Below are 23,902 nucleotides of genomic sequence, written 5' to 3'. Positions count from 1 at the left end.
AAAACAATAAAGTAAAATAAATAAAGTAAAATAAAATAATAAAATTAATTAAACTGTTATTAAAATAACTTTTAAAAAAATATTAAAATTTAAAAAGTAATAAAATAAGGAAGACAGCAACCAAACCAATAAACAAATCCATCATGAATAACAAGTGCTAAAAACTATACTAAGATATGGGTAAAAATCAGAAACTAGTCATTCACATAGAACAAACCCCAAGTTTATAGTTGCTCCCAAAGTTCACTGTCTCAGTTTTGGGATGATTCATTGTCTATTCAGGCATTTCACAGATGCAGGGTACATCAAGTTGATTGTGGAGACTTAATCTTCTGTTCCTGAGGCTGTATGAAGAAATTTCCCTTTCTCTTCTTTGTTCATGCAGCTTCTGGTGTTCTACTTTGGATCTGGCCCTACCTCTGCATTTAGGTCACCGTCTGGCATCTGTTCTTCTCCCAGAGAGGAGGGGGTTAAAGGAGCAGCTGACTGTGGGCTCTGGTTCACTCAGATTGTGCAGAAGGAGGGGTATGCAATGTAGGGCGAGCCTGCGGTGGCAGAGGCCAACGTGATGTTACAACAGCCTGAGGTTTGCCAGGTGTTCTCCCTGTGATATTGTCCCTGGATCAAGGGACCCTGGAAGTGGTGCGCTGCACAGCCTCCTGGGAGGGGAGGTGTGGATAGTGACCTGTGCTTGCACACAGGATTCTTGGTGGCAGCAGCAGCCTTAGTGTTTCATGCCCGTCTCTGGTGTCTGTGCTGATAGCCGTGGCTCACGCCCGACTCTAAAATTTGTTTAGGTGGTGTTCTGAATTTCCTCTCCTCGTGCACCATGAAACCATGGTCTCTTGACTCCTAGTCAGTTGCAGACTTATTCCTGGAATCTCTCCCTGTTAGCTGTGGTGCTCTAGCCCCTTTCAGTCTGTGTTCACACAGTCAACCCCAGTCCTGTCCCAGGGATCTGAACTCCTCAGCTCCCAGCCCCCACCTGCCCCAGAGGGTGAGCAGAAAAGGCCTCTCAGGCTGGTGAGTGCTGGTTGGCACAGATCTTCTATGCGGGAATCTCTCCATTTTGCCCTCTGCACCCCTGTTGCTGCACTCTCCTCTGTGACTCCGAAGTTTCCCCCCTCCCACCCACAGTCTCCACCAGTGAAGGGGCTTCCTAATGTGTGGAAACATTTCCTCCTTTCCAGGTCCTTCCCAGAGATGCAGGTCCCATCTCTATTCTTTTGTCTCTGTTTTTTCTTGCCCTACCCAGTTATGTGGGGAGTTTCTTGCCTTTTGGGAAGTCTGAGGTCTTCTGCCAGCATTCATTAGGCATTTTGTATGAGTTGTTCCACATGTAGATGTATTTTTGATGCTTTTGTGGGGAGGAAGGTGATCTCCACGTCTTACTCCTCCACCATGTTGAGGGTCCTCCAAATGTGATACGTATCCATGATAGAATAAAAGAAAAAATCTTATGATCATGTCAAGAGATGAAAAATTTGACAAACTTCAGCATTCTTTCATGATTAAAAAAACCTCTTAACAAATTAGTTATCAAAGGAACATAACATAATAAAGATCACAAATGACAAGCTCTCAGCTAACATCGTACTCAGTAGGGACAGTTTGAAAGTTTCTCCTCCAAGATCAGGAAAAAGACAAGTATACTCACTCTTACCACTCCTATTCAACACAATATTGGAAGTCCTAGATACAGCAATCAGGCAAGAAAAAGAAATAGAACACATCAGAATTGGAAGGTAATAAGTAAAATTTTCTCAACTTGCAGATGACATAATACATATACATATACATATATATATATAATCCTGAAGATTCCACCAAAAACTGTAAGGTCTAATCAATAACTTTATTAAAGTTGCAGTCTACAAAATTAACATAAAAAAACAGTGCATTTCTATAGATTAACAACAAATTATCTGAAAATAAAGAAAATTGCTGTAATTATAATTGCATGAAAAACAATAAAATATTTAGCAATAAATTTAACCAATGTTATGAAAAATCTCTGCACTGAAAACCACAAGACACTGATGAAGGAAACAAAGAATATACAAAAAATGGAATGGTATCCCATGTTCATGGATTAAGAATTAATATTGTTAAAATGTCCATACTACTCATAGCTGTCTTTAGATTCAATGAAATCCCTACCAAGGTCCCCCAAGATTCCAATGGCATTTTTTACAGAAGTAAAAATAAATCCTAAAATTTATATGGAGCCAAAAAGACCCTGGACAGCCAAAGCACTCCTGAGAAAAAACAAAGTAGGAGACATCACACTTCCTGATTACATGCTGTATTATAAATCTATGGTAATCAAATAAATTTGATACTGGCATAAAAACAGACACATAGACCAATTGAACAAAATGGAGATCCCAGAAATAAACTCAAGCATATATTGTCAACTTATCTTTAACAAAGTAGCAAAGAATACTCAATGGAGAAAAGATAGTCTTGTCAATAAATGCTTCCGGGAAAACTGTATATTTGCATGTAAAATAATAAGCTAGATCCCTACCTTACACCACACAAAAAAATTAACTCAAAATGGATTAAAGACTTAAATGTATGAATGGAAACCATAAAATTCCTAGAAGAAAACATAGGTAAAAAATCACCTTGACATAGGTTTTGGCAAAATATTTTTGGATCTAACACATAAGGAACAAACTAAAACATTAATAAGTGAGACTGCATCAAACTAAAATGATTCTTCACAGCAGAAGAAACATTCAACAAAATAAAAAGATAATATATTTAATAGGAAAAATTATTTTTATATCTGATAAGGGGTTAAAACCCAAATTATATAAATAAGTCATAGATTAATAGCAAAAAAAAATTCACTTAAAAAATGACATAGGACCGGAATAGACAATTTTGAAAAGAAGATATACAAATGACTAAGAGTTACATGAAAAGGTGCTACATATCATATTAATCATTAGAGAAATGTAAATCAGAACCACAATGAGACCAGTTATAGTGGCTTTCATCAAATGTAAGAGATGACAAATGCTGATGAGAATGTAGAGAAAAGGAAATCCTTCAGCACTGTTGATGGCATTGTAAATTGGTACAGCCAGTATTGAAAACAGTATCCAAGTTCTTTAAAAATTATAGTGGAGAGACCTTCAAGATGGTGGGGGAATAAGATGTGGAGATAATCTTCCTCCCCACAAATACATCAAAAATACATCTACATGTAGAACAACTCGTACAGAACACCTACTTAATGCTGGCAGAAGACCTCAGACTTCCCAAAAGGCAAGAAAATCCCCACGTACTTGGGTAGGGCAAAAGAAAAAAGACCATAGAAAAAGAAAAGAATAGCGACGGGACCTACACCTCTGGGAGGGAGCTGTGAAGGAAGAAAAGCTTCCACACACTAGGGAGCCACTTCACTGGTGGGGATGGTTGCTGGCTGGGGGGGGATGCTTCGGAGCCATGGAGAAGAGTGAAGCAACAGGTGTGCAGATGGAAAAGCAGAGAGACTTCACACAGAGGATTGGTGCAGACCAAAACTTACCAACCTGAGACACTTGTCTGCTCAACCACTGGGGTGGGTGTGAGCTGAGAGCTGATGCTCGGGCTTCGGAGGTCAGATCCCAGGGAGATGACTGGTGTTGGCTCTGTGAAAACTGCCTGAAGTGGACTAGTGTGTCACAGCTAGCCAGGCGGGAGTCAGAGAAAATGTCTGAGCCACCCAAGGAGGCAAAAGACCATTGTTTTAGGGTGCACGATGAAAGGGGATTTCTGCTCTATTTGCCCACATATATCTAGACACCACCTAAGCAAGCTCCAAAGATGGGCATGAGCCACAGCTATCAGCTTGGAAGCCTGAGATGGGCACAAAAGGCTAACACAGTCGCTGCTGCCACCATGAATCCTGTGTGCAAGCACAGGTCACTACCCACATCCCCCTGGGAGCCTGTGAAGCATGCCACAGACAGGGTCCCGCTATCCAGGAACAACTTCCCTAAGAGAACACACAGCGCACCTCAGGGTGTTGCAATGTCACACAAGCCTCTGCCACCACAGTCTTGCCCCGAATTCCAATTATGACTACCATACCCCTCCCTCTCCCTAGCCTGAGTGAGCAAGAGGTCCCTAATCAGCTGCAGATTTAACCCCTTCCTGTCTGGGTGGGGACGAGATGCCTGAGGGCGGCATACATGCAGAGGAGGGGCCAAAACTAAAGCTAAAACCTAGAAGCCAAGCAAACATGGAAGAGAAAGGGAAATTTCTCCATGTGGCCTCTGGAGCACAGGATTAAATCCCCACAAACAACTTGATGAACCCTGCAACTGTGGAATAGCTGAATAGACAACAATGGTTCCCAAAATTGAGGCATGGACTTTGGAAACACTGTAGACTTAGGGATTGCTTTCTCTGCCTGACTTGTTTCTGGTTTCTATGTTTATATATGAGTTTAGTTTTTAGTGTTTCTTATCATTGGTGGGTTTGTTTATTGGATGATTGCTCTCTTCTTTATTTATTTTTTATTTCTTATTTTTTATATTATAATTTTTTATATTTAAATTTTTTTTCCTTCCTTTTTTCTCTTTTTGTGAGTGTGTATGTGTATGATTCTTTGTGTAATATTGTCTGTTTAGGTTTGCTTTTACCATTTGTCCTAGGGTTTTGACTGATTTTTTTGGTGTCTTTTTGTTTTCTTTTGTTTTCTTGTTTGTTTTCTTTTTAAGAGTGTGTATGTATGCTTCTTTGTGTGATTCTGTCTGTTTAGTTTTGCTTTTATCATTTGCTTTTGGGTTCTATCTGTTCGTTTGTTTGTTTTTCATTGTTTTCTTCCTTTTCTTGTGAGTTGTGAGGCTAGCAGGGTCTTGGTGCTTCAGCTGGGTGTCAGGCCTGAACTCCTGACGTGGGACAGACGAGTGCAGGACATGGGATCACCAGAGACCTCCTGGCCACATGTAATATCAATCAGTGAGAGCTTTCCCACAGATCTCCATTTCAACACTAAGACCCAACTTCACCCAATGGCGAGCAAGCTCCAGTGCTGGATGCCTCATGATAACCAACTAGCAAGACAGGAATACAGCCACAACCATAAGCAGAGAGGCTGCCTAACATCATACTAACTTCACAGACACCCCAAAATACACCACTGGAAGTGGCCCTACCCATCAGAATGACATGATACAGCCCTACACTTCAGAACACAGGCAACAGTCCCTTCCACCAGGAAGCCTACAAAAACCACTGAATCAACTTCACCAACTGAGGGAAGACACCAAAAATAATGAGAACTAAAACCTGCAGCCTGTAAAAAGCAGAACTCCAAAACACAATAAGTTAATAAAATGAGAAGATAGAGGAATATGCAGCAGATGAAGGAGCAAGGTAAAAACCCATGATAGCAAAAAACAAACAAACAAAAACCAAAAGAAATAAGCAGTCTACCTGAAAAACAATTCAGAGTAATGAGAGCAAAGATGATCCAAAATCTAGGAAATAGAATGGAGAAACTACAAGAAACGTTTAACAAAGACCTAGAAGAACTAAAGAGCAAATAAACAATGATGAACAACACAATACATGAAATTTAAAATTCTCAAAAAGGAATCAATAGCAGAATAACTGAGGCAAAAGAACGGAGAAGTGACCTGGAAGATAAAATACTGGAAATAACTACTGCAGAGCAGAATAAAGAAAACAGAATGAAAATAATTAAGGACAGACTTAGAGACTTCTGGGACAACAATAAATGCACCAACATTCGAATGATATGGGTCCCAGGAGAAGAAGAGAAAAAGAAAGGGACTGAAAAAATATTCAAAGGGATTATAGAAGAAAATTTCCCTAATATGAGAAAGGAAATAGTCAGTCAACTCCAGGGAGCACAGAGAGTCCCATACAGGATAAATCCAAGGGGAAACATGCCAAGACACATTAATCAAACTATCCAAAATTAAATGTTAAGAAAAAATATAAAAAGCAGCAATGGAAAAACAACAAATAACATACAAGGGAATCCCCATAAAGTTAAAAGCTGATCTTTCAGCAGAAACTCTGCAAGCCAGAAGGGAGTGTCAAGACATATTTAAAGTGATGAAAGGGAAAAAACTACAAGCAAGATCACTTTACTCAGAAACGATCTCATACAGATTTGATAGAGAAATGAAAATCTTTACATAGAAACAAAAGCTAAGACAATTCAGCACCACCAAACCAGGTTTATAGCAAATGCTAAAGGAAATTCTCTAGGCCACAAACAAAAGAGAAATAAAAGACCTACAATAACAAAACTAAAACAATTATGAAAGAGCATACATATTGATAATTACCTTAAATGAAAATGGATTAAACGTTCCCACCAAAAAACACAGACTGGATGAATGGATACAAAAACAAGACCCATACATATGCTGTCTAGAAGAGACACACTTCAGACCTAGAGACACATACAGACTAAAAGTGAAGGGATGGAAAAAGATGTTCCATACAAGTGGAAATCAAAAGAAAGATGGAATGGCAATTGTCATAAGAGACAAAATAGACATTAAAATAAAGATTGTTACAAGAGACACAGAAGGACACTACATAACCATCAAAAGACCAATCCAAGAAGAAGATATAACAATTTTAAATATTTATGCACCCAACATAGGAGCACCTCAATACATAAGGAAAATGCTAACAGCCATAAAAGGGGAAATCGACAGTAACATAATCATAGTAGGGGATTTTAACACCTCACTTTCACCAATGGACAGATCATCAAAAATGAAAGTAAGTAAGGAAACACAAGCTTTAAATGATACACTAATCATGATGGACTTAACTTATATTTATAGGACATTCCATTCCAAAACAACAGAACATACTTTCTTCTCAAGTGCTTATGGAATATTCTCTAGGATAGATCATATCTTGCATCACAAATAAAGCCTTGGTAAATTTAAGAAAATTGAAATCGCATCAAGTATCTTTTCTGACCACAATGCTATGAGACTAGATATCAATTACAGGAAAAAATCTGTAAAAAATACAAAAACAAGGGGACTAAAATATACACTGCTTAGTAAACAAGAGATCACTGAGGAAATCAAAAAATACCTAGAAAAATGTGACAATGAAAACATGATGATGTAAAACCTATGGGATGCAGCAAAAGCAGTACTAAGAGAGAAGTTTATAGCAATACAATCCAACCTCAAGAAACAAAAAAACATCTCAAATCAACAAACTATCCTTTCACCTAAAGGAAGTAGAGAAAGAACCCCCAAAGTTAGCAGAAGGAAAGAAATCATAAAGATCAGATCAGAAATAAGTGAAAAAGAAATGAAGGAAAAAATAGGAAAGAACAATAAAAATAAAAGCTGGTTCTTTGAGAAGATAAACAAAATTGATAACCATTAGCCAGACTCATCAAAAAAGGGAGAAGACTCAAATCTATAGAATTAGAAATGAAAAAGGAGATGTAACAACTGACACTGCAGAAATACAAAAGATCATGAGAGATTACTACAAGCAACTATATGCCAATAAAATGGACAACCTGGAAGAAATTAACAAATTCATAGAAAAGCACAAACTTCCAAGATTGAACCAGGAAGAAATAGAACATATAAACAGACCAATATCAAGCCCTGAAAATGAGGCTCATTAAAAATCTTCCAACAAACAAAAGCCAAGGACAAGATGGCTTCACAGGTGAAATCTATCAGACATTTAGAGAAGAGCTAACACCTATATTTCTCAAATTCTTCCAAAATAACGTAGAGGGAAGAACACTCCCAAACTCATTAAAGAAAGCCACCCTCACCCTGACACCGAAACCAGACAAAGATGTCAAAAAGAGAGAAAACTACAGGCCAATACCACTGATGAACATAGATGCAAAAATCCTCAACAAAATACTAGCAAATAGAATCCAAAAGCACATTAAAAGGATCATACATCACGATCAGGTGGAGTTTATCCCACGAATGATATAAATCTTCAACATAGGCAAATCAATCACTGTGATACACCATATTAACAACTTGAAGGATAAAAACCTTATGATTATCTCAATAGATACAGAGAAAACTTTTGACAAAATTCAACACCCATTTATTATAAAACCCTCCAGAAAGTGGGCATAGAGGGAAATTACCTCAACATAATAAAGACCATATATATACCCATGTCACTCTCTCACTTTACCCCAGCTTACCCTTCCCCCTCCCCGTATCCTCAAGTCCATTCGCTGGTAGGTTTATGTTTTTATTCCCGTCTTGCTCCTAGGTTCTTCAGAACGTTTTCTTTTTTTTATATATAGGTGTGTTAGCATACACCTATATGTATTACATACACCTATATGTAAGTCAGAAAGCATTCTCTTTCTGACTTACACTACCAAACTTAAAATAGATAGCTAGTGAGAAGCAGCTGCATAGCACAGGGAGATGAGCTCAGTGCTTCGTGACCACCCAGAGGAGTAAAATAGGGAGGGTGGCAGGGAGGGAGATGCAAGAGGAAAGACATATGGGAACATATATATATATATATATATATATATATATATATATATATATATGTACAACTGATTCACTTTGTTATAAAGCAGAAACTAACACACCATTGTAAAGCAATTATACTCCAATAAAGATATTTAAAAATAAATAAAGAAGGACCACATATTATTAGCCCACAGCAAACCTCATTCTCAATGGTGAAAAATTGAAACCATTTCCAATAATATCAGAAACAAGACAAGGTTGCTCACTCTCACCACTATTATTCAACATATTTTTGGAAGTTTTAGCCACAGCAATCAGAGACGAGAAAGAAATAAAAGGAATCCAAATCGGAAAAGAAGTAAAGCTGTCACTGTTTGCAGGTGACATGATACTATACATAGACAATCCTAAAGATGTTACTAGAAAACTACTAGAGCTATTCAATGAATTTGGTAAGTAGTAGGTTACAAGATTAATGCACAGAAATGACTTGCATATCTATACACTAATGATGAAAAATCTGAAAGTAAAATTAAGGAAACACTCCCATTTACCATTGCAACAAAAAGAATAAAATACCTAGGAAAAAACCTTCCTGAGGAGACAAAAGACCTGTATGCAGAAAACTTTAAGACACTGATGAAAGAAGTTAAAGGAAATAGAGACAGATGGAGAGATATACCTTGTTCTTGGATTGGAAGAACCAACACTGTGGAAATGCATATACTACCCAAAGCAATCTGGAGATTCAATGCAATCCCTATCAAACTACCTATGGCATTTTTCACAGAGCTAGAGCAAAATGTTTCACAATTTGTATGGAAACACAAAGACCCTGAATAGGCAAAGCAATCTTGAGAAAGAAAAACGGACCAAGAGGAATCAAGATCCTTTACTTCAGACTATACTACAAAGCTACAGTAAACAAGAGAGAATGGTACTGGCCAAAAACAGAACTATAGACTAGGAACAGGATAGAAAGCCCAGAGATAAACCGACACACATATGGTCACCTTAGTATTGATAAAGGAGACCAAAACATGCAATGTAGAAAAGACAGCCTCTTCAAAAAGTGGCGCTAGGAAAACTGGACTGCTGCATGTAAAGGAATGAAATTAGAACACTCCATAACACCATACACAAAAATAAACTCAAAATGGCTTAAAGGCCTAAATGTAAGGCCAGACACTGAAAAATCTTAGGGGAAAAACATAGGCAGAACACAGTATGACATAAATCACAGCAAAATCCTTTTTGACCCACCTCCTAGAGAAATGGAAATAAAACCAGAAATAAATAAATGGGACCTAATGTAACTTAAAAGCTTTTGCACAGCAAAGAAAACCATAAACAAGATGAAAAGACAACCCTGAGAATGGGAGAAAATATTTGCGAATGAAGCAAATGACAAATGATTAATCTCCAAAATTTACAAGCAGTTCTGGAGCTCAATATCAAAAAACCAAACAACCCAATCAAAAAATGGGCAGAAGACCTAAACAAACAATTCCCCAAGAAGATATACAGATTGCCAACAAACACATGAAAGGATGCTCAACATCACTAATTACTAGGGAAATGCAATTCAAAACTACAATGAGGTATCATCTCACACTGGTCAGAATGGACATCATCAAAAAATCTACAAACAATAACTCCTAGAGAGAGTGTGGAGAAAAGGGAACCCTCTTGCACTTTTGGTGGGAATGTAAATTTATACAGCCACTATGGAGAACAGAATGAAGGTTCCTTTAAAATCTAAAAAGAGAAGTACCATACGACCCAGTAATCCTACTACTGGACATATACCCTGAGAAAACCTTAATTCGTAAAGATTCTTCTACTACGAAGTTTATTGCAGCTCTATTTACAAAAGCCAGGACATGGAAGCAACCTAAGTGTCCATCGACAAATGAATGGATAAAGAAAATGTGGCACATATATACAATGGAATATTACTCAGCCATAAAAAATGAAATTGAGTTATTTGTATTGAGGTGGCGGGACCTATATTCTCATACAGAGTGAAGTAAGTCAGAAAGAGAACAAAAAATACCTTACGCTAATACACATGTATGGAATCTACAAAGAAAAAAAAGGTTTTGAAGAAGCTAGGGGCAGTCGAGGAGTAAAGACGCAGACGTAGAGAATGGACTTGAGGACATAGGGCGGGGTATGGTAAGCACGGGCAATGTGAGAGAATGGCAAGTACTTATATATACTACCAAATGTAAAATACAAAGTTAGTGGGAAGCAGCCGCATAGCACAGGATGATAAGCTCAGTGCTTTGTGATCACCTAGAGGGGTTTGATAAAGAGTGTGGGAGGGAGACGCAAGAGTGAGTAGATATGGGGATATATGTATATGTATAAGTGATTCATTGTTATAAATCAGAAAGTAACACACTATTTTAAAGCAATTATACTCCAATAAAGATGTTAAAAAAAAAAAAGATTCTGCCTGCCAATGCAGGGGAGAAGTGTTCGATCCCTGCTCTGGGAAGATCCCACAAGCCGCAGAGCAATTAAGCCCGTGGGCCACAACTACGGAGTCTGGGCTATACAGCTGGCACACCACCACTACTGAAGCCTGCGTGCCTAGAACCCGTGCTCTACAACAAGAGATGCCACCCAAATGAGAAGAGTACAGACCACAACATAGTGTAGTTCCCACTCACCACAAATAGAGAAAGCCTGCATGCAACAAAGAAGACCCAATGCAACTGAAAAATATATATATGCATATACAATAAATAATAAAGTGTATAAGCTTTATGTTATGATATATACATATCATAATATCTAAAAATAATTTATATTATATAATATATAAATATAATAGAGCATATACTATAAAATTTTATGAAAATAATTTTATATTTCATATAATTTATATATCAATAATTTTGTTATAGATAATTCTTAAAGTAAAAGCCAATGTAAATTTTGTTAAGAAAATCATACACCATGAGCAACTGGGGTTTATCCCTGGAATTCAATGATTCTTCAATATATGGAAATCAATCAATGTCATAAACCACATTAACAAACTGAAGGAGAAACCCATATGTCAAGAGATGCAGAAAAGCATTCGACAAAACTCAACATCTATTTGTGATAAATACCCTCGAGAAAGTAGGCATAGAGCGAACTTACCTCAACATAATAAAGGCCATATATGACAAACGCACAGCCAACGTTGTCCTCAATGGTGAAACACTGAAATAATTTCTACTAAGATCAGGAACAAGACAAGGTTACCCACTCTCATCACTATTATTCAACATAGTTTTGTAAGGTTTAGCAACAGCAATCAGAAAAGAAAAAGAAATAAAGCGAATCCAAATCAGAAAATAAGAAGTAAAGCTGCCACTGTTTGCAGATGACATGATATTATACATTGAGAATCCCAAAAATGCTACCAGAAAACTACTAGAGCTAATCAATGAATTTGGTAAAGTAGCAGGATACAAAATTAATGCACAGAAATCCCTTGCATTCTTATACACTAATGATGAAAAATGTGAAAGTGAAATTAACAAAACACTCCAATTTACCATTGCAACAAAAATAATAAAATATCTGAGAACAAACCTACCTGTGGAGACAAAAGATCTGTATGCAGAGAACTATTAGACACTGATGAAAGAAATTAAAGATGATACAAGCAGATGGAGAGGTTTACCATGTTCTTGGATTGGAAGAATCAATACTGTGAATATGACTATACTAACCAAAGCAATCTACAGATTCAATGCAATCCCTATCAAAATAACAATGGCATTTTTCACAGAACTAGAATAAAAAATTTCAGAACTTGTATGGAAACACAAAAGCCCCCCAGATAGCCGAAGCAATCCTGAGAAAGAAAAATGGAGCAAGAGGATCAGTCTCCCTGACTTCAGAAAATAGTACAAATGTACAGTAATCAAGACAGTATGGTACTGGCCAAAACCAGAAATATAGATTAATGGAACAGGATAGAAAGCCCAGAGATAAACCCACACACATAATGTCACCTTATTTTTGATAAAGAATGCAAGAATATAAAATGGAGAAAACACAGCCTCTTCATTAAGTGTTGCTGGGAAAACTGTACAGTTACATGTAAAAGAATGAAATTAGAACACTCCCTAACACCATATACAAAAATAAATTCAAAATGGATTAAAAACCTAAATGTAAGGCCAGACACTATAAAACTCTTAGGGGAAAACATAGGCAGAACACACTATGACATAAATCACAGCAAGATCCTTTTTGACCGACCTCCAGAAAAATGGAAATAAAAACAAAAATAAACAAATGGGACCTAATGAAACTTAAAAGCTTCTGCACAGCAAAGGAAACCATAAACAAGACCAAAAGACAGTCCTCAGAATGGGAGAAAATATTTGCCAATGAAGCAGCTAACAAGTGATTAATCTCTAAATTTTACAAGCAGCTCATGCAGCTCAATATTAAAAAACAAACAACCCAAACCAATAATTGGCAGAAGAACTAAATAGACATTTCTCCAAGAAGGTATACAGATTGGCAACAAATACTTGAAAGGATGCTCAACATCACCAATCATTAGAGAAATGCAAATCAAAACTACAATGAGGTAGGTATCAGCTCACACCAGTCAGAATGGTCATCATCAAAAAATCTACCAATAATAAATGCTGGAGAGGGTGTGGAGAAAAGGGAACCTTCTTATACTGCTGGTGGGAATGTAAATTGATACAGTCACTATAGATAACAGTATGGAAGTTCCTTGAAATCTAAAAATAGAACTACCATACGACACAGCAATCCCACTACTGGGCATATACCTTGAGATAACCATAATTCAAAAAGAGTCATGTACCACAATGTTCATTGCTGCTCTATTTACGATATCCAGGACATGGAAGCACACTAAGAGTCCATTGACAGATGAATGGATAATGAATATGTGCCACATATATGCAATGATATATTACTCAGCCATAAAAAGAAACAAAATTGAGTTATTTTTAGTGAGGTTGATGGGCTTAAAGACTGTCATACAGAGTGAAGTAAGTCAGAAAGAGAAAAATAAATACCATGTGCTAACACATGTATATGGAATCTAAAAAAGAAATGTTTCTGAAGAACCTAGGAGTAGGACAGGAATAAAGACACAGATGTAGAGAATGGACTTGAGGACACGGGGAGGGGGAAGTGTAAGCTGAGACGAAGTGAGAGAGTGGCATGGACTTATTTATACTCCCAAATATAAAATAGATAGCTAGTGGGAAGTAGCTGCATAGCACCAGGTGATCAACTCGGTGCTTTGTAACCACCTAGAGGGGTGTGATAAGGAGAGTGGGAGGGAGATACAAGAGGGAGGAGATATGGGGATATATGTATATGTATAGCTGATTCACTTTTTTATAAACAGAAACTGACATACCACTGTAAAGGAATTATACTCCAATAAAGATGTTAAAAAAAAACATACACGTACCACGATGTGCATTGCATCACTCTTTACAATACCCAAGACATGAAAGCCACCTAAGTGTCCATCGACAGACAAATGGATAAAGGAAAAGTGGCACATATATATAATGGAATATTATTCAGCCTTAAAAAGGAACAAAATTGAGTTATTTGTAGTGAGTTGGATGGACCTAGAGTCTGTCATACATAGTGAAGTAAGTCAGAAAGAGAAAAACAAATACCATATACTGACACATATATATGGAATCTAAAAAAAAAACAACAATGGTTCTGATGATCCTAGGGGTAGGGCAGGAATAAAGCTACAGATGTAGAGAATGGACTTGAGGTCAGGGGGAGGGGGAATGGTAAGCTTGGACGAAGTGAGAGAGTAGCATTGACACATACACACTATGAAATGTAAAATAGTTAGCTAATGGGGAGCAGCCACAAAGCACAGGGGGATCAGTTTGATGCTTTGTCACCACCTGGAGGGGTGGGATAGTGAGCGTGGGAGGGAGGTGCAAGAGGGAGGGTATATGGGGATATATGTATACGTATAGCTGGTTCACTTTGTTATACAGCAGAAACTAACACAATATTTTGAAGCACGTATACTCCAATAAAGCTGTTAAAAAGATTAAAATAGTACTGTCATATGATTTGGCAATTCCACTTTTGTTTATACATACATTAACAAAGAGAGCACTATGTTTGAAGTGATATCTGCACTCTAATGTTTGTAACAGCATTATGTCTAATAGTCAAGACATGAAAAGAACCTAAGTGTCCATTGACAGAATATATACGCAATGGAGTATTATTCATCCATAAAAAGAAAGAAATCCTTCCATTTGTGACAACATGGATGGAACTTGAGAGAATTATGCTAAGTGAAAATAGTTAGAGGAAGACATACTGTACACTCTCACTTATTTGTGAAATCTAAAACACACAAACCAACTCATTAACAGAGATCAGATTTGTGACTACCAAATGTGGGAGGTGAGGAGTGAGGTTATAATATGAGAGCGAATGGTCAATATGTACAAACTCCAGTTATAAGATGAATAAGTACTGGGAATGTAATGTACAACATGAGTACATTAGTTAACACTGCTATTTGGTATATTTGAAAGTTCTAAGAGTTGTCATCACAGGAAAAAATTTTTATCTTGTTTTTAAATTAATATGATGTCGTGGATGTTACTAAATTTATTGTGGTAACCATTTCACAGTGTATGTAATTTGATTCATTATGCTCTACACGTTAAACTTACAGAGTTCTGTATATCAGTTTAATCTCAAAAAGAAGATTTTGAGAAACAAATTGCTGCTGCTGTTTAAACTCTCTGAGTCACTCATATATATATGACCACACTAAGAGACCATTTTCTTATGAGATCTAAGTCAAACTGTTGACTGAGCATGCACCACATAGATTACTATGATTGCTGACTGGATTGCATCAACTGTATTGGACATGGCAACACATTTTTAGGACTCTTTCTGAAGCAGAGGATACCACTGCATGCCTGACACGTGACTTTCCAAATCTGATTTCACAGTGAAAGTGACCACATCCCATGAAACTTTGCCCTACCCGTAGCTAGAACATTGGCACAATAGATTTCTTCCTCCTACAGGGGTAATTAGCTGTACCTCACCGCTGCTGACAATTCTTCAGATTAATGGTGTTGCTGTTCAAATCCAGTCAACAAACTCTGAACACAACATTATGGTCCTTGAAGCTAATGTGTTATATTTTTACCTTTCTGGACCAGTTTTATTGGCCATGGTGCACCTTGCATCATGAAAGCCACTCAGAAATGGCCTGATAGTAAACATATAGTTAACCCTGAGCAACACGGGTTTGAACTGCATGGATCCACTGATAGGCAATTTTTTTTCAATAGTAAATATTACAGTACTACAAGATCTGCAGTTGGTTAAATGCACGGATATGGAACAGTGAATATGGAGGAACTGGGTATATGGAGGGTTGATTATGAGTTGTATGCTTATTTTTGAAAGTGTGGAAGGTCAGCACCCCCAACCCCAGTGCTGTTAAAGCATCAACTGTATTTATGGACTATCCATGCTCCCTACCATACATAAGAACTTATTATTTTTTAAACAGTTTTATTCAGGTATAATTTACATACCATAAAATTCACCAATTTAATGTATATAATGCAAACCTTTTTAGTATATACAGAGATATATGCAACCATAATCACAGTCAATTTGGAACATATTTATTTCCTCACAAAGAAATATGTACCCTTTATCTATCAACCCTCCGATTCTCCCAAATTCCCAGCCTTAAGAAATTACTAATCTGCTTTCTGTTCCTATAGATTTATCAATCTTGAACATTTCGTATAAATTGAATCATATAGTACATGGTCTTTTGTAACTGGACTTTTTCAATGTTTTCCAGATTCATCCATATCGTACCCTGTATCATTTCTTCATTCATTTTTTATTGAAATATAGTTGACGTACAACATTATGTAAGTCACAGGAGTACAATTAGTGATTCACAATTTTTAAAGGTTATACTCCACTTATAGTTATTATAAAATGTTGCCTATATTCCCTCTGTTGTACCATATATCCTAGTAGCTTGCTTTATGCATAATAGTTTCTACCTCTTAACAGCCTACCACTGTATTGACCCTCCAAACTTCCCTCTCCCCACTGGTAACCAATAGATTTTTTTCTCTGTATCTGTGTCTCTGTTTCCATTTTTATCTTCATTAGTTTGTTATATTTTTTAGATTCCACATATAAGTGATATCATACAGTATTTCTCTTTCTCTATCTCACTTACTTCACTTAGCATTATCCTCCCCAAGTCCATCGATGTTGTTGCGAATGGCAAGATTTCATTCTTTCTTATGCTTGAGTAGTATCCCATTGTGTGTGTGTGTGTGTGTATATATATATAAATATATATATATATATAATATTTTCCTTATTCATTGATCTGTTAATGGACACTTAGATTGCTTTCATACCTTGGCAATTGTAAATACTGCTGCTATGAACATTGGGGTGCATGTATCTTTCAGAATTAGTGTTATCGTTTTTATACAACATATACCCAGAAGTGGAATTGCTGGGTCAAATGGCAGTTCTATTTTTAGTATTTGAGAAACTGCCATACTGTTTTCCACAATGGCTAAACCAACTTACATTCCCACCAACAGTGTGTGAGAGTTCTCTTTCTCCACATTATCTCCAACTGCTATTTGTAGACATTTTGATGATAGCTATTTTGACAGGTGTGAGATGATATCTCACTGTGGTTTTGATTTGCATTTCCTTGATTAGTAATGTTGCACATCTTGTCATGTGCCTGTTGGCCATTTGCATGTCCTCTTTGTAAAAATGTCTATTCAAGTCTTCTGCCTATTATAATTTAGGTATTTTTATGTTGGTTTGTATGAGCTATTTACATATTTTTGGCATTAACCCAAATTGGTCATATCATTTGCAATATTTTCTCATATTCAGTATGCTGACTTTTCATTGCATTGATGGTTTTCTTCTCTATGGAAAAGCTTTTAAGAATAATTAGGTCCAATTTGTTTATTTTTGCTTTTATTTCCTTTGCTTAAGGAGACAGATCCAAAAAATATTGCTATGATTTATATCAAAGAGTGCTCTATGTTTTTTTCTAGGAGCTATATGGTTTCTGGTCTTACATTTAGGTCTTTAATGTATTTTGTGTTTATTTTTGTATATGATATTATAGAACGTTCTAATTTCATTGTTTTACATGTAGCTGTCCAGTTTTCCCAGCAACAATTTCCCAGCACAAATGTCTTTTTGCCATTATATTATCTTTCTTCCTTTGTCATAGATTAATTTATCATAAGTATGTGAATTTATTTCTGGGCTCTCTAATCTGTTCTATTGATTTGTACGTCTGATGTTGTGCCAATAAAACACTGCATTGATTACAGTAGCTTTGTAGTATAGTTTGAAAGCAGGAAGCATGATTCCTCCAACTCTGTTCTTTTTTCTCAAGATTCTTTTAGCTACTCAAGGTCTTTTGGGTTTCCATATAATTTTAAAACTGTTTGATCTAGTTCTGTGAAAAAAGCCATTGATATTTTGATAGGGATTGCATTAAACCTGTTGATTGCATTCAGTATTATGGTCAATTCAACAATATTAATTCTTCCAGTCCAAAGACACTGTATATCTTTCCATCTGTTACAAGTCTTTTATCCCTTTAGGTAGGTATATTCCTAGGTATTTTATTCTTTTTGATGTGATGGTAAATGGCATTGTTTCCTTAATTTCTTTTTCCGATAATACATTAATAGTGTATAGAAATGCAATAGAGTTTTGAATATTAATTTTCTATCCTACAATATTACCAAATTCACTGATGAGCTCTAGTAGTTTTCTAGTGGTGTCTAGGATTTTCTATGTATAGTATCATGTTATCTACAAGCAGTGAGAGTTTTAATTTTTCCTATTCAATTTGGATGGCTTTTATTTCTTTTTCTTATCTGATTGTTGTTTCTAGGACTTCAAATACCACGTTGAATAAAAGTGGCCAGAGTCAGCATGCTTGTCTTGTTCCTGATCTTAGAGGAAATGCTTTCAGCTTTTCACTATTGAGTATGATGTTAGATGTGGGCTTGTCATATATGGCCTTTATTATGTTGAGATATGTTCCCTCCATGCCCACTTTGTTGAGAGTTTGTATCAAAAAATGATGTTAATTGTCCTCAAAGGTGAAAAACTGAAACCATTTCCACTAAGATCAGGAACAAGACAAGGTTGCCCACTCTCACCACTCCTTTTTTTATTTTTTTACATCTTTATTGGAGTATAATTGGTTTACAATGAACTGCTTTAGCTGCATCCGATGGTCGTCATGTCTCCATTGTCATTTGTTTCTAGGTATTTTTATTTCATCTTTGATTTCTTGTGATGACTTCGTTATTAAGTAGTGTATTGTTTAGCCTCCATGTGTTTGTATTTTTTACAGAATTTTCCTGTACTTGATATCTAGTCTCATAGCATTGTGCTCAGAAAACATACTTGATAAAATTTCAGTTTTCGTAAATTTATGAAGGCTTGATTTGTGACCCAAGATATACTCTATCCTGGACAATGTTCCGTGAGCACTTGAGAAAAATCTGTACTCTGTTGTTTTTCGATGGAGTATCCTATAAATATCAATTAAGTCCATCTTGTTTAATGTATCATTTAAAGCTTGTGTTTCCTTAGTTATTTTCATTTTGGATGATCTCTCCATTGTTGAAAGTGCGGTGTTAAACTCCCCTACTATGAATATGTTACTTTTGACTTCCCCTTTTATGGCTGTTAGTATTTGCCTTATGTATTGAAGTGTTCCTATGTTGGGTGCATAGATATTTACAATTGTTATATCTTCTTCTTGGATCGATCCCTTGATCATTACGCAGTGTTCTTCTTTGTCTCTTGCAGTAGTCTTTATTTTGAAGTCTATTTTCTCTGATATGATAATTGCAACTCCAGCTTTCTTTTAGTTTCCATTTGCATGGAATATCTTTTTCCATACCCTTACTTTCAGTTTGTATGTCTCTCTGGGTCTGAAGTGGGTCTCTTGTAGACAGCATATGTATGGTCTCGTTTTTGCATCCATTCAGCCAATGTGTGTCTTTGGTGGGAGCATTTAGTCCATTTATATTTAGGTAATTATGGATATGTATGTTCCTATTCCCATTTCTTAATTGTTTTGGGTTTGTTATTGTAGGTGTTTTCCTCCTCTTGTGTTTCTTGCCTAGAGAAGTTCCTTTAGTATTTGTTGTAAAGCTGGTTTTCTGTTGCTGAACTCTGTCAGCTTTTGCTTGTCTGTAAAGGTTTTAATTTCTCCATCAAATCTGAATGAGATCCTTGCTGGGTAGAGTAATCGTGGTTGCAGGTTTTTCTCCTTCAACACTTTAAATATGTCCTGCCAGTCCCTTCTGGCTTGCAGAATTTCTGCTGAAAGATCAGCTGTTAACCTTATGGGGATTCCCCTGTGTGTTATTTGTTGTTTTTCCCTTGCTGCTTTTAATATGTTTTCTTTGTGTTTAATTTTTGACAGTTTGATTAATATGTGTCTTCGCGTATTTCTCCTTGGATTTATCCTGTATGGGCCTCTCTGTGCTTCCTGGACTTGATTAACTATTTCCTTTCCCATATTAGGGAAGTTTTCAACTATAATCTCTTCAAATATTTTCTCAGTCCCTTTCTTTTTCTCCTCTTGGTCTGCGAACCCTATCATTTGAATGTTGGTGAGTTTAATGCTGTCCCAGTGGTCTCTGGGACAGTCCTCAGTTCTTTTCATTCTTTCTTCTTTATTCTGCTCTGCAGTTGTTATTTCCACTATTTTATCTTCCAGGTCACTTACCCGTTCTTCTGCCTCAGTTATTCTGTTATTAATCCCATCTAGACTATTTTTAATATCATTTATTGTGTTGATATCATTGCTGGTTTCCGCTTTAGTTCTTCTAGTTCCTTTTTTCCGTTTTTTTAGAACATGGTAGGAATTTAATACAAGCTAGTTGCCTTCATCCCACTCTTCCACGCTTCCCCACTTAAATAAAAAGACATTGTATTTTTTGTGTGTGTGTGTCATTAATGCAGCTTCATAAGAATTTTCTTGTTTAATATCTTTATGGGGTATAATTGCTTTACATGGTGTGTTATTTTCTGCTTTGTAACAAAGTGAATCAGTTATATATATACATATGTTCCCAAATCTCCTCCCCCTTTTGTCTCCCTCCCTCCCTCCCACCCTCCCTATCCCACCCCTCCAGGTGGTCACAAAGCACCGAGCTGATATCCCTGTGCTATGCATCGGCTTCCCACTAGCTATCTACCTTACATTTGGTAGTGTATACATGTCCATGCCTCTCTCTCACTTTGTCACAGCTCACCCTTCCCCCTCCCCATATCCTCAAGTCCGTTCTCCAGTAGGTCTGTGTCTTTATTCCTGTCTTACCCCTAGGGTCTTCATGACATTCTTTTTTCTTAAATTCCATATATATGTGTTAGCATATGGTATTTGTCTTTCTCTTTCTGACTTACTTCACTCTGTATGACAGACTCTAGGTCTATCTACCTCATTACAAATAGCTCAATTTCGTTTCTTTTTATGGCTGAGTAATATTCCATTGTATATATGTGCCATATCTTATTTATCCATTCATCTGATGATGGGCACTTAGGTTGTTTCCACCTCCGGGCTATTGTAAATAGAGCTGCAAGGAATATTTTGGTACATGACTCTTTTTGAATTTTGGTTTTCTCAGGGTATATGCCCAGTAGTGGGATTGCTGGGTCATATGGTAATTCTATTTGTAGTTTTCTAAGGAACCTCCATACTGTTCTCCATAGTGGCTGAACCAATTCACATTCCCACCAGCAGTGCAAGAGTGTTCCCTTTTCTCCACACCCTCTCCAGCATTTATTGTATGTAGATATTTTGATGATGGCCATTCTGACTGGTGTGAGATGATATCTCATTGTAGTTTTGATTTGCATCTCTCTAATGATTAATGATGTTGAGCATTCTTTCATGTGTTTGTTGGCAGTCTGTATGTCTTCTTTGGAGAAATGTCTATTTAGGTCTTCTGCCCATTTTTGGATTGGGTTGTTTGTTTTTTTGTTATTGAGCTGCATGAGCTGCTTGTAAATTTTGGAGATTAATCATTTGTCAGTTGCTTCATTTGCAAATGTTTTCTCCCATTCTGAGGATTGTCTTTTGGTCTTGATTATGGTTTCCTTTGCTGTGCAAAATCTCTGAAGTTTCATTAGTTGCCGTTTGTTTATTTTTGTTTTTATTTCCATTACTCTACGCGGTGGGTCAGAAAGGATCTTGCTGTGATTTATGTTATACAGTGTTCTTCCTATGTTTTCCTCTAAGTTTCTGGCCTTACATTTAGGTCTTTAATCCATTTTGAGCTTATTTTTGTGTATGGTGTTAGGGGGTGATCTAATCTCATACTTTTACATGCACCTGTCCAGTTTTCACAGCACCATTTATTGAAGAGGCTGTCCTTTCTCCACTGTACATTCCTGCCTCCTTTATCAAAGATAAGTTGTCCATATGTGCGTGGGTTTATCTCTGGGCTTTCTATCCCGTTCCATTGATCTATCTTTCTGTTTTTCTGCCAGTACCATACTGTCTTGATTACTGTAGCTTTGTAGTATGGTCTGAAATCAGGGAGCCTGATTCCTGCAGCTCCGTTTTTCGTTCTCAAGATTGCTTTGGCTATTCGGGGTCTTCTGTGTTTCCATACAAATTGCGAAAATTTTTGTTCTAGTTCTGTGAAAAATGTCAGTGCTCGTTTGATAGGAATTGCAATGAATCTGTAGATTGCTTTGGGTAGTAGAGTCATTTTCACAGTGTTGATTCTTCCCATCTAAGAACATGGTATATCTCTCCATCTATTTCTATCATCTTTAATTTCTTTCATCAGTGTCTTATAATTTTCTGCATACAGGTCTTTTGCCTCCTTAGGTAGGTTTATTCCTAGATATTTTATTCTTTTTGTTGCAATGGTAAATGGGAGTGTTTTCTTGATTTCACTTTCACATTTTTCATCATTAGTATATAGGAATGCCAGAGATTTCTGTGCATTAATTTTGTATCCTGCTACATTACCAAATTCATTGATTAGCTCTAGTAGTTTTCTGGTAGCATCTTTAGGATTCTCTATTTATAGTATCATGTCATCTGCAAACAGTGACAGCTTACTTCTTCTTTTCCGATTTGGATTCCTTTTATTTCCTTTTCTTCTCTGATTGCTGTGGCTAAAACTTCCAAAACTATGTTGAATAAGAGTGGTGAGAGTGGGCAACCTTGTCTTCTTCCTGATCTTCCTGGAAATGCTTTCTTTTCTTCACCATTGAGGATGATGTTTGCTGTAGGCTTTTCATATATGGCCTTTATTATGTTGAGGAAAGTTCCCTCCATGCCTCCTTTCTGGAGGGTTTTTATCATAAATGGGTGTTGAATTTTGTCAAAAGCTTTCTCTGCATCTATTGAGATGATCATATGGTTTTTCTCCTTCAATTTGTTAATATGGTTTATCACATTGATAGATTTGCATATATTGAAGAATCCTTGCATTCCTGGAATAAACCCCACTTGATCATGGTGTATGATCCTTTTAATGTGCTGCTGGATTCTGTTTGCTAGTATTTTGTTGAGGATTTTTGCATCTCTGTTCATCAGTGATATTGGCCTGTAGTTTTCTTTCTTTGTGACATCCTTGTCTGGTTTTGGTATCAAGGTGATGGTGGCCTCGTAGAAGGAATTTGGGAGTGTTCCTCCCTCTGCTATATTTTGGAAGATTTCGAGAAGGATAGGTGTTAGCTCTTCTCTAAACGTTTGATAGAATTCACCTGTGAAGCCATCTGGTCCTGGGCTTTTGTTTGTTGGAAGATTTTTAATCACAGTTTCAATTTCAGTACTTGTGATTGGTCTGTTCATATTTTCTATTTCTTCCTGATTCAGTCTTGGCAGGTTGTGCATTTTTAAGAATTTGTCCATTTCTTCCAGATTGTCCATTTTATTGGCATAGAGTTGCTTGTAGTAATCTCATGTTTTTTTTATTTCTGCAGTGTCAGTTGTTACTTCTCCTTTCTCATTTCTAATTCTATTGATTTGAGTCTTCTCCCTTTTTTTCTTGATGAGTCTGGCTAGTGGTTTATCTATTTTGTTTATCTTCTCAAAGAACCAGCTTTTAGTTTTATTGATCTTTGCTATCGTTTCCTTCATTTCTTTTTCATTTATTTCTGATCTGATTTTTATGATTTCTTTCCTTCTGCTAGCTTTGGGGCTTTTTTGTTCTTCTTTCTCTAATTGCTTGAGGTGCAAAGTTAGGTTGTTTATTCGAGATGTTTCCTGCCTCTTAAGGTGGGCTTGTATTGCTATAAACTTCCCCCTTAGAACTGCTTTTGCTGCATCCCAT

The sequence above is a fragment of the Phocoena phocoena genome, chromosome X (assembly GCF_963924675.1).
Source record: "Phocoena phocoena chromosome X, mPhoPho1.1, whole genome shotgun sequence".
NCBI lineage: Eukaryota > Metazoa > Chordata > Mammalia > Artiodactyla > Phocoenidae > Phocoena > Phocoena phocoena.
Note: the sequence above shows the minus strand (reverse complement) of the source record.